A 13,608-nucleotide genomic window follows, 5' to 3' on the forward strand; every position below is an offset into this window, starting at 1 on the left:
GCTTATTGATCATTATTGTTTTCTGTGCTTTGTGATGAATTTGCAAGGTGTTTCTCAGTGATAGAGTGAGGGACAAACAAGTAGCCAGTTTTGTCAGACTTACCTCCATGTCGGCCATAACAAACAAAAACGGGGGAGATGTAGGGGGCTGCTTTGAGTGGTATGGGGAAGTATAGTCCCGGGGAAGCTGGGGCCTGGGAGAGGATCTATAAGCCTTGGTTGGAACACTGGTAATGTGGAGGCAGGCAAGACCTGATAATAACTCCGAGGTCCCCCGGGGGAAATCAGACTTAGAAGTAAATTACACTCTTTGAAGCACGCTTTTTTTCTCCCTCAAGCCCTGTTAATCTTATCCCAGATAACCAGCTCAAGGCTGGAAAAGAAATTTACAAAATCCTTGGACCCTGACTCAAATCCCACCTGGTGCCATAATGTTTGTTCATCTTGGACCCAAGCAATTTGGTGTGTTTCTGCCATTGTCATCTTTAAACAACATCTATTCTCTATAAACTTAAGCTACTGATGTAATTAGATTACCTGTACCTCCCTGCTACCTATCCCCTGCTTGTAACCCTCTCAATAAAAGCCATTGAGTACAGGGACTTGGGGCATTCTCCTTCAGAGAGAATCACCTTCCCTTTTCCTTGAAAGGCAAACAGTGTCTGAAACAATTCATTCTTTCACCCGCAGGGAACCGGGAGACTTCGCAGGACAGAGTCCTCCATACTGCAGTCCTATGGCTCTTCCTCTAAGTAAGCCTGCCTGTACATGTTTTGGATTCTAAAGTCAAACCAGTACTGTTCCATTCAACTTTTTAAATAAATCAAGAACAATACAGAGACCCAAATACTTGTCTACCAAGTGCCTACCGCTGGTCTAGGTATTGGGGGTGCAAAGATAAAGAAGATACATCAGCATCTTTATATTCCATTCTTTATTTCCTGTAGCAATAATTAGTCATTTGTGGGACTATATTTTCATTCCTAAAACTCTTTCAGCCATTTCCCTCTTGGAGTCAGGCAGTGGGCATCTATATGGCTTTCCTTTTAATCTTATAATGTGTGCATAAGTTAGGCCTGGTATTTTGTCTCCCTGAATCTCATAATGTGTGTGTAAGCTGTGCCTGGTATTTTGTCCCCCTGATATTTCATCTTCCTGGTGATATTGTTTCTTTTCTCTGAATAATCAAAACAAGAATTCTTTATGAAACAAGCTAACAAAAAAAGAAGTTTTACTAATCATGAAGGAGTTCACTAAACTCTCCTCATAAACTGAGGTGGATTTCCTAGGTGCCTCCTGCCCACCCTACCTTTAAGGCACGTGTGCATGTACATGCACGCAGCCCCATTCTTTAGGCTGTTAGAAGGTAGGTCCGCTTCTGTGAGGAAGTTAAATTTGGCTTAGACTTTGAAGAAAACTCTCTGATCATCTCTAAAAGCATTTGTCTTCTCTTCTCTGAATTTCAAAGTCTTTAATATCTGGCATTTAGTACAAAGTACTTAGCATTTCAGCTACTTGTGTACGTATCCGGTTTGGCAGAACAGGGATGTGTTCCTACCTGCTGGGGCATCTTCAGTAAAATGTTCAATAATTAACATTAGTTCACTAAACTAATCAGCAGGAGGTGAAAAGAGAAGAGTTGTGAGGGGTGGGCGGCAGGGGTGGTGGACATCCTGAGCAAAAGGAGTAGCAAGTGCAAGCACACTCAAGTAGGAAGCTCTTAGGCCATCACAGGAGAAGGGGACTCCTCCCAGTGTGACCAGGGAGGAGGTGTATCTACACTAAAGGAAGAGAGAAGACTGGGAAGTGGGAAGCAGTTGAACTGAAGGGACCTTGAATGCCAGCCCAAAGAATCTGGACTTGCTTCAGTAAGCAAAGGGGAGCCAGTAAAGGGTTCCAAGTAAAGAAGATACAGAAAGGGCACTAAGCAGGGATCAGTAGAAACCCAGACCACCCATTCAGGAGTGAGATCATAACACAGCTGAACCTCTTCTGCAACACCCTTGACAGTGACAATGAAGGGTGGACACCAGTGAGCTAGTTAATAGAAGAATAAATGAAGAGAACCTGGTGGCTACATGTGAAGTGGTCACAGAGTGACCTGGGACATGTAGGGAGATTAGTGCTGGACTTGGGGCCAAGACTCATATTCAAAGGAGTATCAAATGTAAACTTTTGATGGTATCTCCAAATGAATTTAAATATGTAATTACAAAGACACACACAAACAAGACTCTTTGTAGATATAGAGAAGCTGATTCCAAAAATTATATGGAAAGGTAAAGAAACTTGAAGAGCCAAAACAATTTTTGAAATAGAAAATTAAAATTGAAGGATTTGCCCTGCATGATTTTAGGACATACCATAAATTATAGTAATTAAGACAATGTGATATTGGAGAAGGAATAGACATATAGCTCAATTGAGCAAAACAGACACCTGATTTTATGATCACCTAATTTTTTGACAAAGATATTTATGCAATTTAGTGAGATGTTTTCAACAAATGGTGCTGGAACAATCGGATGTCAATATACAGTCATAATTGTTGGCTTCAGAACTCACCAAACCCTGTACTCATCACATTTTGGTGAGAAAAAAATGTATTATTAGTCGCTAGAACTTGTATGAGTCATGCTGCCACCCCCTGCAAGAGAAAACGCTTCATCACTGGTCACTTGAAAAATTCGTTTGGTACTTGTTGGTTTTGGCACTTGTTACAAGTTCTGGAATGAACTAAGGACAAGTACTGAGGTCCTGAAGTGCTGTATTTTTAAAAAAAACGAACCTCAACCTGTATCTTACTCCATATACAAAAATTAACCTGAAATGGATTGTTGAACTAAATGTAAAATGTAAAGCGATAAAACTCTTATGAGAACAACATCAGAGAAAATCTTTGTGCCCTTGAGTTTAGATATGTCACTACAAGTATGATATATAAAAGAAAAAAAGATAAACTTAACTGCATCAAAATTTAAAACTTCTGTTTTCCTAAGGAGACAATGAAGAGAATGAAAATTCAAGGCATAGAACAGGAGAAAATATTTGCCAATCATGTCTGGCAAAGAACTTGTCTTTACAATATAGGAAGAACCCTCAAAACTCAACAGTGAGAAAACAAGCAACATGATAAAAAAAAATAGACAACCAGTTTGAGCATATTTCACCAGAAAAGATAAACAGATGGCAAATACACATATGAAAAGATGCTCAACGTTCTTAGTCATTAAGGAAATACAAAATTAAAACCACAATGACATGTCATTATATATGTATTAGAATGGTCAGAATTTTAAAAAACAGATAATACCAAGTGCTGGCAAGGACGTGGGATGCCTGGCACTCTCCTGCATTGCTGGCAGGAATACCAATGGCATAGAGACTGTGGAAAATGGTTTGTCAGTTTCTTGTAGTTATGCACACACTACACAACCTAGCAATCCTACTCCTAGATTTTTACTCTAGAGAAAGAAAACTTACGTTCATACAAAAAAACTGTCCATAAATGTTTATATAGCACAATTTATAATCACCCAAAGTGGAAATAATCCAAATGTTTTCCAACTGATAAGTGGACAAAGAAACTGTGATACATTCATACAATGAAATACAATTCCTCAGCCCTGGCCGGTGTGGCTCAGTGGATTGAGTGCCAACCTGTGAACCAAAGGGTCGCCCGTTCAGTTCCCTATCAGGGCACATGCCTGGATTGTGCGCCAGGTCCCCAGTAGGGGGAGCTCGAGAGGCAACCATACATTGATGTTTCTCTCCCTCTCTTTCTCCTTCCCCCTCCCTAAGAAGAAATAAAGTCTTAAAAAAAAAACAAAACTATTTCTCAATAAAAAAGAATGAACTATCAGCACACGTAACAACTTGGATAGCTCTCAAAGGCATTATGCTAAATGAAAGGAGTCAGTCTTGAAAGATTACATGATTTCATTTATATGGCCTTCTGAGAAAGGCGATAGGGACATACAGTAAGCCAAGTTATGCCCCCTTCCCAAAAGATATCTATATGTTCTAATCCCTGGAACCTGTGAATGTTAACTCATCTAGCAAAAAAAGATTTTGCAGAAGTGGTTAAGGATCTTGAGATGGGGTGATGATCCTGGGTTATCCAAGTGGGCCCTAAATTCTGTAAGAGGCAAAAGGCAGATAGGAGTTTCATGCAGAGGAAAAGGCCATATGAAGATGGAGCAGAGAGAGATTGACAAAGCTGTCCTTGAGGACTGAATGAATACGGCCACATCCAAGGAATGCTGGCAGCCTTCAGACAGAACCTTGATGACGCAAGGAGCAATTTCCTCCCCAGAGCCTCCACGAGGAGGCATGTGGTCCTGCCAACACCTCAATTTCCGCCCAGTGATACCGATTTTAGACTCCTGGCCTCCAGAACTGTGAGAAAACAAACTTCTGTTGTTTTAAGTCACTAAGTTTGTGGTGATTTGTTATAGCAGCCACAGGAAACTAATACAGAACAGAAAACAGATCAAAGTTTCCAGAGGTTAGCATTGTTAAAATTATTCTGTATCCTGTTTGTGGTGATGGTTGTAAGGAACTAGGCATGTGCTAAAATCCATGAAACTGTACAGCAAAAAAAGTCAATATTACTGTATTTAACTTTAAAAAAAAAATCAATCAATAAATAGCATTTTAAAATTTAAAAAATACTCTTTGGCCTCCAAGAAAAGAGGCCCAGCCTCTCCTGCACTCTGAGGGTCGTGGGAGCAAGGCTGAGGCAAGGCCATCACAGGAAGTGGTGGGAAGAGCTGCTGGCAGGGGCTTGGGGGACCATTCACTAAGCTCGTTTTAGACACTATGAACTTGAGGAGACCTCAAGCTATGCAGGTGGAATGTGCAGCAGGCAGTTGGAAACCGTGGCTCTGAGAGGCAGGACAGTGTGTATGAGGCCAGAGCTGCGGTCGTTATGACCGCAGACTTTCAACTAAGACAAACCTGAGGGCTTATTCCAGCTGTGTGACCTTGGCAAGTTACTTAGCCTCTCTGAATCCCAGTTTTCTCTGGGAAGTTGGGATAATGTTGACACTTAGGTCATGCGAGGATTCAATGACAGAATGCAAGTAAACCTAACCTGAGCCTGGCACATGATAAGGGCAGAAAACGAGAGCTGTGACAATTATTGTCAAGAGAGCAATAGGGACCCAACATGTGGAACCATGAAGGGACTGAGAATCTGATTTGGGATCACTGCTAGGATGCAAGGATGGACATCACAGGAGAAAGTGGGGCCCGCTGGGGGGACTGGCGAAGGAGGTGGAGTCAGCCTTGGATGAGGGGTTGCCCTGGGGCAGCTGAGAGGATGAAATGCTGCGTGTTAGTTTGCCAGGGCTACCACAACATAGTGACCACAGTTGGGTAGCTTACAGACACAGAAATGTGCTGTCTCACAGTTTGAGGGGCTGAAGTCCAAGATCAAGGTGTCAGCAAAGTGGTTTCAGCTGAGTGCTGTGAGGGACAGTGTGTCCCAGGCCTCTCTCCTAGCTTCTGGGGATTCTGGGGTGCTGCAGTAACAAATACCTACAAATGCAGAAGTGACTTTGGACTTGGATAAGTGGTAGAGGCAGGCTTGGAAGCACTTGAGGATGCATGGTAGACAAAGTCTAGATTGCTGTGAGAGACTGTTGCTAGAAATATGAATGTTGGAGAAGAGGTCTCAGACAGAATGACCACAATGTTGAGGACAGAGGAAAGGTGATTCTTGTTCTGAGCACCTCAGAGCTGGGGAGAATCAACACAGTGATCTCTGTGCATCAATTGTTTGGCAAACATGAGAGCTCTGATGTTACGTCACACGTATCTCCCCATGGATGTAACCCCAGGCTCAACAGCGGAGGACGGGAGGGCCAGGGCAGCTCCTGGCAGGGAATTACTGGGGTGTGAGAAGTTCTGCAGATGTGTTGAATTTCTTAAAGGCAAGAGGGGAGGAAGGCTGGCCTCCTGTCTCTGGGCTCGCCCCTGGTGAATTCCTCCTTCCATGACCCTCTTCTCCGACTCCTGAGCACTGGTTTCTCCAGGCTGGTTTCTCCCAGCTGGTTTCTCCCAGCCTTGCCCCTTTTGCTCCCCTCTTGACAGTGACTCTACTGTTTTGGACCTTTAGTTCCTGCCCAGGGTCTTATGTAAAGGGAGTTTCACAAGCCCTCGCAACAGCTCCTGAGCCTGACAGGACAGAAAGTGTTCGCGTCATTTTATAAACGAGAATCTGGAGGCTTGGAGAGGTTATCTGACTTATCTAGGACACACAGTGTGTTGAAGGCAGCAGTAGTCAAACTCCTAGCCTCTGACCCCCAGCCTTGAGCTAGGTTCAAGTTGCTGTGTGGCTTTGGTGTCCTGTTCTGGAAGGCTGGGGAGGGGGAGGCGGGTGAAAGGGGTAGCCCAGGGTAGAGATGCCCTGGGCGCCCCACTCCTGGCTCCAGCCAGAGAGAACATGGCTTGGGGGCGGGGGAGGAAGCCCTCATCCCCCAGGCAGTTTGAGGATCCCCCAGGGACAGAGGCTTCAGCTTCCCTGTCGGTGTGACCACAAGAGGGCAGTGGCGCCTTATGATGACCTGCTGGCCAGCCAGAGCTTGAGGTAAGTGGAAGTGGGGAGGGGGCTCTGCTTCCCCCAGCATTCCCAGAGCTCCTGCTCCCTGAGAGTCTCATTGGCTTTCAGGGCACACAGCTCTGACTCAAACTGGTCCTTCCAGGGTTTCTTGAACTGGAGCTGGGTTTGGTGCTGGAGGAGTGCCTCCTCTCACACCACAAACACCCACGTTTAGCCCCAACTCAAAATCATTGGAGACCTTCACTCAGGCATCCCTGGGGGCTGAGTTAGGATAGAATCCACAAGGAGCACCCCCTGCGCTGCTCCCTGCGCCCTGTGGGCAGAGAGGGACAGCTCCGGCCATTGCTCCTTCCCTTCCCATCCTTAGAGAACTGCGCTCAGCAGAACTGACTGGACCCCAGAGGGATCGCAGGGAACCTGTGAGGAGGAGAATGGGGGAGGGAGTAGACTGACTCCAGCCCCTTTAGAGAACCTCTAGCATCAGCTCTTTTGTATTTTGAGTTTTTTCTTAAAGATTTCTTTGAAGAAAGTGTTCCACTGCTTGAGGGTGGGGTGGGGGGAGACAAAAAGTCTTTGCAAGTCATTAAGCTAACCCACTCTCCTCATTTTGCAGATGGGGAAACTGAGACTCAGGGGCAGAGACTTGCCTGATCACACAGCCCAAGAGGAGCAGGATCAACCCTGGAGCCCAGGTCTCCTGGCCACCAGGCCCACCCCACACAGCCCCGATGGACATGTGGGGTGTGTGTGTTGGTGGGGGTGGAGGGAGAGCAGGGGAGGCTTGTAACTGTCAGAAACATCATAGAAGAGCCCCAAAGTCCGAGAAACCATACCAGTTAGAATCTGTCACTCAATTTAACAAATATTAATTGAGAATCTACCATGTTCCAGGCAACTAGATACATAAATGCAACAGTGAACATAAATATTAAATTCCTTTTTTTCCCTCTTTCTGGTGGTGAAGTATGGAGAAGACGCACAGAAATGGCACCTCACGAGAGACAGGAAAAAAGAAAGAACGGGTCATCAGCCCTGGATGCTGAAGGAGAAGACGATATTGGGTGTCTGCCACATCTTTGCATCCTTCAATGACACGTTGTCACCAATCTTTCTGGCAATGAAACCATCTGTAGTGTGACCGGTGGGATGAAGGTACAGGCTGACCGAGGTGAGTCCTTTCCATACGCTGCCATGTCAGTCACCCAGGATGTGTCCTAAAGGTGCAAGAAGCTGGGCATCACTGTCCTCCAGGCCACAGGAGGAAACAGGGCCTGGCCCCTGGACCAGGGACCCGTCAGCTCTCAGAGCGCTTGCCCGCTTAGGAATGAAGATCTCACCGATCGGGGATGCCACCCCCCTCCCCACTGCCCCTCTGACAGCACCTGCAGGAAGGGAGGGTCACCGTGGTCACTGTCTCCGAACAGCATTCTTCAAATTATTGTTTTCTATTAATAAATTGTCTTTGAGTGAAAAAAATGCTAAAATTCTACTGGGAGTTCTGTTTGTTCTGGGACAAAGCAAAAATGTCAAGATAAGTATTGAAATAATTTAAAACCCACCCATACCTCTCCAGTTTTGTAGTTTCTGTTCCCATGCACCACCCTCCTCATGACTTGTCCTGTTTTCTTTGTGTCTCTCGTCCATGTTTTCGGTATCTTTTCTGGCTCCACAACCCATCCTCTTCTTCCTCCTCCAAAAAGGCATCACAAGGGGCAAGAAGGGCCCTACCCTCTGGATCCCACAGGACCAAGGAATGAGGACTGAAAGGCTATTCCCCTGGGTGGCCAGAGAGGGAGGAGCAGAGATTCTGCTGTGCCGCTGAGCCAAGCCTGGCAGCTGCCCTGGCCCCATGCTGGCTCCCTGGAGTGGGTTTGCTGCCACCTCAGGAGAAGGACTGCTCTGTCAGTGTGACTGCCGGGGGCTGCAGAGCTCAGACTCCAATGCTGTCTGCCCCACGCACAGGGAGGAAAAGAGCTCAGGACTAGGAGGGAGGGGCAGGAGTCTGCTGGCAGGTCCCCCCACCTCCACTCCCCCACAGCCCTGTGGGCAGTCCCAAGCCTCCAAGTCCACCCAAATTGTCTCTGTTAACAAAGACCCCCAGGCTGGACCTCCCTAAATGCCATTCCAGAAAGAGAATGCATTCCTGGGCTTCTAGAGAAGACTTGGGGCAAGTGGGCTTATCCAACACTCATGGTATAAACATAGAGGAAGGACTCGTGGTTCAGAAGAGTTCCCCATCTCAGGCAGATCGGATTGTCAGGGAGCCCCAGCCTGAGGGGAGGCCCAGTTTCTTGTCTTCAAAGGTCTCTTTTAGGAAACCCCTCTTTCTTTCTGCCACTGTCTTGCTTATTCCTTTCTGTCTGTCTGTCTGTGTCTGTCTTTCTGTCATGTTCACATGCAAACTCATGAGACATTCAGAAGAAGTTTTAAAAATACGCAAGTCCAAATTTGAATAAATGCCAAGAACACAGTCCAAACTGCAAGGACTACAGAAACCCAGACTCGGTGACAACTCAGGGAAGATGTTGAGGTTGAGCTGCCAAGGGTGAGGCTCTGGACCTCACCTGAACTCAGGGGTTTGAATCTGCTGAACCTCTGAGACTCTGAGAGGGACAGTCTTCACCAGCAGATGTGTTCTTATCTCATGGTAACCAGAATGGGGGTGAGCCTCACCCCTTTAGAGCTGCTCCCTGCCAGCCTCACATGCCCCATACATGGCTTGGCTGCTAAAGAAGAAGGGCCCGAAGGCCTGGGAGCACATACAGTGACTGAGGACATTAGGGGCATAGGGTGTGATGGAGAAGTGGGCTCAGAATGAAATGTCCCAGCTCCAGATGGGAGACCAGGCCAAGAAGCAGAGAATCCCCTCCCACATCTGCTGCACACACACATGCACACATACACACATGAACACACATACCTATCTTCACTCCCAGAGCCCAGGGGAGAGAGAGCAGGCCTTAGCATTTCCCAGGGATGGGTTCTATTGCCTTTGTTTAGTGTTCCATGCTGAGGAGGGTCAAGGGATGAACAGGAAGGGACCCTGCATAGGGTTAATTCCTATAATATTTGGAAAACATTCTTCCGTCATCTTCATGATTCTAGTCACTTTCCATCCTGAGAAAAGGGCTACTCCAATTCATTCATAAATATGGAAGCTAGAGGCTATCCATTGGAATTAACACTATGCAAATGAGAGATGGAGAAAAGGAAGTCAGGAGTGGACAGAGGATACAAAGACGTTGCGAAGTCAACTTTTCCAGGACTCTTTATAAAAACTCAGGACCGATTGTCTTCCTTGCTGTTCAATCATTCTGGCAACAGAGGGATGAAGAATTTAACCTCTGTAATAGTAGAAATTCAAAGTGGTAAGAGGGCTTGTCTCCCCATGGTAGGTCACACATCCCCATTGATGGGGAGCTCACTCCCTTTTTGAAATTGCACTTGCCTGCACCAGATGAAGGGAGAGGGATTTGGATTGTGAGGCTGTGCAGTCCCCTGCCCTCCACCTGGGCACAGCAGACCCTGGCAGAGAAGATGGGGCACTGAAGCTTGAGTTTCAATTTACACAGAGCCCCAGAGCCTTCCCAGCTGGGTCTGGGAACTCCTGCAAAGGCAGAATTCAAGGATGAGACTTTGCTCTGAAATAGTCATATTGTGCTTCCAGGTGGAGCCATGTGATGGGGGAGGAGGCTGTGTTCTGAGCCACTGTGTAATGAAGGTACATGGGCCTGGACACTGCCTGGTCCCATTAACAGGCCTGGCATGTGCCTCCCGGCCTTGGCATTTCCCATACCGGATTATGGTTCAGGCAGACTTCCTGTGCAGGTCTAGCCAGTCCTGAGCCTGGGGGAGCAGCGGGAGGAGTGTATGACCTCTGGCTACTGTCTGGTGGACAAACAAGATGTTTATTCAGTGAAGACGAAATAGGAGGCTCAGGGATGAAGCTGCTGGTGCGCCAGCCCTTCCTTTCTTCTTCCTCTCCACCCTATACCACACACTCAGGGCACTGAATTAGAGTCAGAGGCCCAGGCCTACACACCCAGACATCAACACCAAGGGACCATAGACAGGCAGGCACACGCACCATACAAGGGGACCTCTGAGGACAAGGCTATGGACAGTTTTCTGATATAACTTTCCTAAACACACATACACATACAGCCTTTGTGTTTTAAAGTCAACTAATTAATCCTGGCAAAACATGGAGTTAAAGGGATGGCTCTGGTCCAGGATGTCACAGCCGCTGCCAAGGCCAAGAAGGAGAATTGGCCAGGAGAAGGAAGGAGGTGGTAGTTGGCAGCAGGGACAGGGCATGCAGGGTGTGGTTGCCAGATTTGTTGTATGGCACGGCTGTGAGGTGAACAGACTGGGCCTTGATTTCGGATGCTGTCCTTGAGGCTGAAAAAACAATGGGGCCTGCCTCTCTGGACTAAGGAACTGGGCTCTGGCCTCCCATGCAGAGACAGAGAGAGCCAGAGAGAAAACAAATGGACAGATGGACTCCTAAAGGGAATCTGAGGCTCCTAGGGCCTTGCTACTCAAGTAGGCAGCGGCCTGACATGAGAGCTTCTGAGAAATGCAAAATCTTGGATCCAACCCAGACCTCCTGAACCAGACTTGGTTGTCCATTTACATATTCAAGTTCTGAAGGTGCTTCTCTAGAAGCTTCCTGAGCCCTGGATGAGAGTTTCCTCATGGGTGAGGCATGGATGAGAACATCACTCTTAGTAGACTCCACTCTTGAGATTTGAAGGCACTTTGTGAAGTCAGTCTAGCCATGTCCCCGCCTCTAGGTGTGGCTATAGCTCTGGTCTCTCATATGGATACATTCGTTCATTTTATGGTTGTTTATTATGGCATCCTACTAGGCATGAGAATACAATAGTAAGCAAAAAAAGACATGGTCTCTGCCCTTTGGGAGTTTTCAGCCTAGTGTGACCAACAGATAAGCCCTTCCTGAAGAAGTGTCACCTGAGCTGCATTTGGGAAATGTTACCTTGGAGAAAAGGGGAGAGGAGCATATTCCAAGCAGAGGATATAGTACAAGCCAAGGCCCTGAGGTGAAATGAAGAATGGCTGATTTGAGGAACTAAAGATCAGTGTGGCTGGAGAAAAGACCATTGTATCTGATGAAACTGTATGTAAACATCTCCAGGGAGCCAGAGTTCTGAGGTGCCTGCTCCACCCCTTGATTAATGGGTTTCAGAGAATCCTAGAATGTGAGAAATGGAAAGAACCTTGGGCTTCATCCAGGCCAATGGTTTGGACCTGGCTTAAGCCTCAGCTTCATCATAATTTAACTGTAAATGGGATCTTGGGTCATAAGTTTCTCATCTGAAAAGTATTGGGGATGCAAGAAACTACATGTACTTGCCTAGGCTGGGAGTAGTTCATGGTAAGAGTTCACTAGGGAGTTATTTTATTTTTGTGGGGGGTATTTTTATTTATTCTCCTTTTTAAAAATTATATTTTATTGTTTATGCTTTCCCAGTTGTCCCACTTTTTCCCCTTTGCCACCCTCCATCCAGCACCCCCCATTCCCTCAGGCAATCCCCACACCATTGTTCATGTTCATGGGTCATGCATATAAGTTCTTTGGCTACTCCATTTTCTATACTGTACTTTACATCCCATGACTATTCTGTAACTACCTATTTTTACTTCTCAGTCCCCCACCTCTTCATCCATTCCCCCATTCCAGCTTCCCATCTGGCAACCATGAAAACATTCTACGTATCTATGATTCTATCTCTGTTCTTTTTGTTTGCTTAGTTTGTTTTTAGATTCAATTTTTGATAGATGTGTATTTTGTGCCATTTTATTGTTCATAGCTTTGACCTTCTTCTTTTTCTTAAATAAATTCCTTTAACATTTCCTATAATAATAGTTTGGTGATGATGAACTCCTTTAGTTTTTGCTTGTCTGGGAAGCTCTCTACCTGCCCTTTGATTCTAAATGATAGCTTTGCTGCATAGAGCAATCTTGACTATTGCTGATGATAAAATCTAGGTCCCTGCTTTCCATGACTTTGAATATTTCTTGCCAGTCTCTTCTAGCATGCAAAGCTTCTTTTGAGAAATCAGCTGACTGTCTTTTGGGAACTCCCCTGAAGGTAACTCACTGCTTTTCTCTTGCAGCTTTTAAGATTATCTCTTTATCTTCAACCTTTGACATTTTAATTATGATGTGTCTTGGAGTACGCCTCTTTGCATCCATCTTGATTGGAACTCTCTGTCCTTCCTGGACTTGCATATCTATTTCCTTCACCAAATTAGGGAAGTTTTCTTTCACTATTTTTTCAAATAGATTTCCAATTTCTTGCTCTTTCTCTTCTCCTTCTGGTCCCCCTTATGATGCAAATGTTGGACCTCTTTAAGTTGTCCCAAACGCTTCCTACATTTTCCTAATTTTTTTGGATTCTTTTTTCTTCTTGTTGTTCTGGTTGGTTGTTTTTTGCTCCAAACCACTGATTTGATTCTCAGCTTTATCCACTCTACTGTCATTTCCCTGTAAATTGTTTTTTATTTTAATTAGTGTATTATCCATTTCTGACTGGATCTTTCTTTATGTTGATGAGGTCCTCACCAAGTTCCTTGAGCATCCTTATAAACACCGTTTTGAACTCTGCATCTAATAGATTGCTTATCTCCATTTTGTTTAGCTCTTTTCCTGGAGTTTGGTTCTGTTCTTTCATTTCGACCATGTTTCTTTGTCTACTCATTTTAGCAGCCTCCCTGTGTTTGTTTTTATGTATTAAGTAGAGCTGCTGTGACTCCTGTCTTGGTAGCATGGCCTAATGTAGCTGGTGTCCCGTAGGGTCCAGTGGCACAGCCTCCCCTATCACCCAAGCTGGGTACTCGAGGTGTATACCTTCATGTAGGCTGAGTACACCCTCCTCTTTTAGTTGAGCTTTGATTGCTCTTGGCAGATCAATGGGAGGAATTTACCCAGGCCAGTCAGCTCCTAGGACTGGCTGTGATCACTGACCACAAATCTTCATGCTTCTTGGAGAATCGGCTGTGCAGGGCAGGGTGGTGATG

This window comes from Pteronotus mesoamericanus, unplaced genomic scaffold (genome assembly GCF_021234165.1).
Source record: "Pteronotus mesoamericanus isolate MK-2021 breed Mesoamerican mustached bat unplaced genomic scaffold, CSHL_Meso_final contig_20, whole genome shotgun sequence".
In the NCBI taxonomy this organism is placed as follows: domain Eukaryota; kingdom Metazoa; phylum Chordata; class Mammalia; order Chiroptera; family Mormoopidae; genus Pteronotus; species Pteronotus mesoamericanus.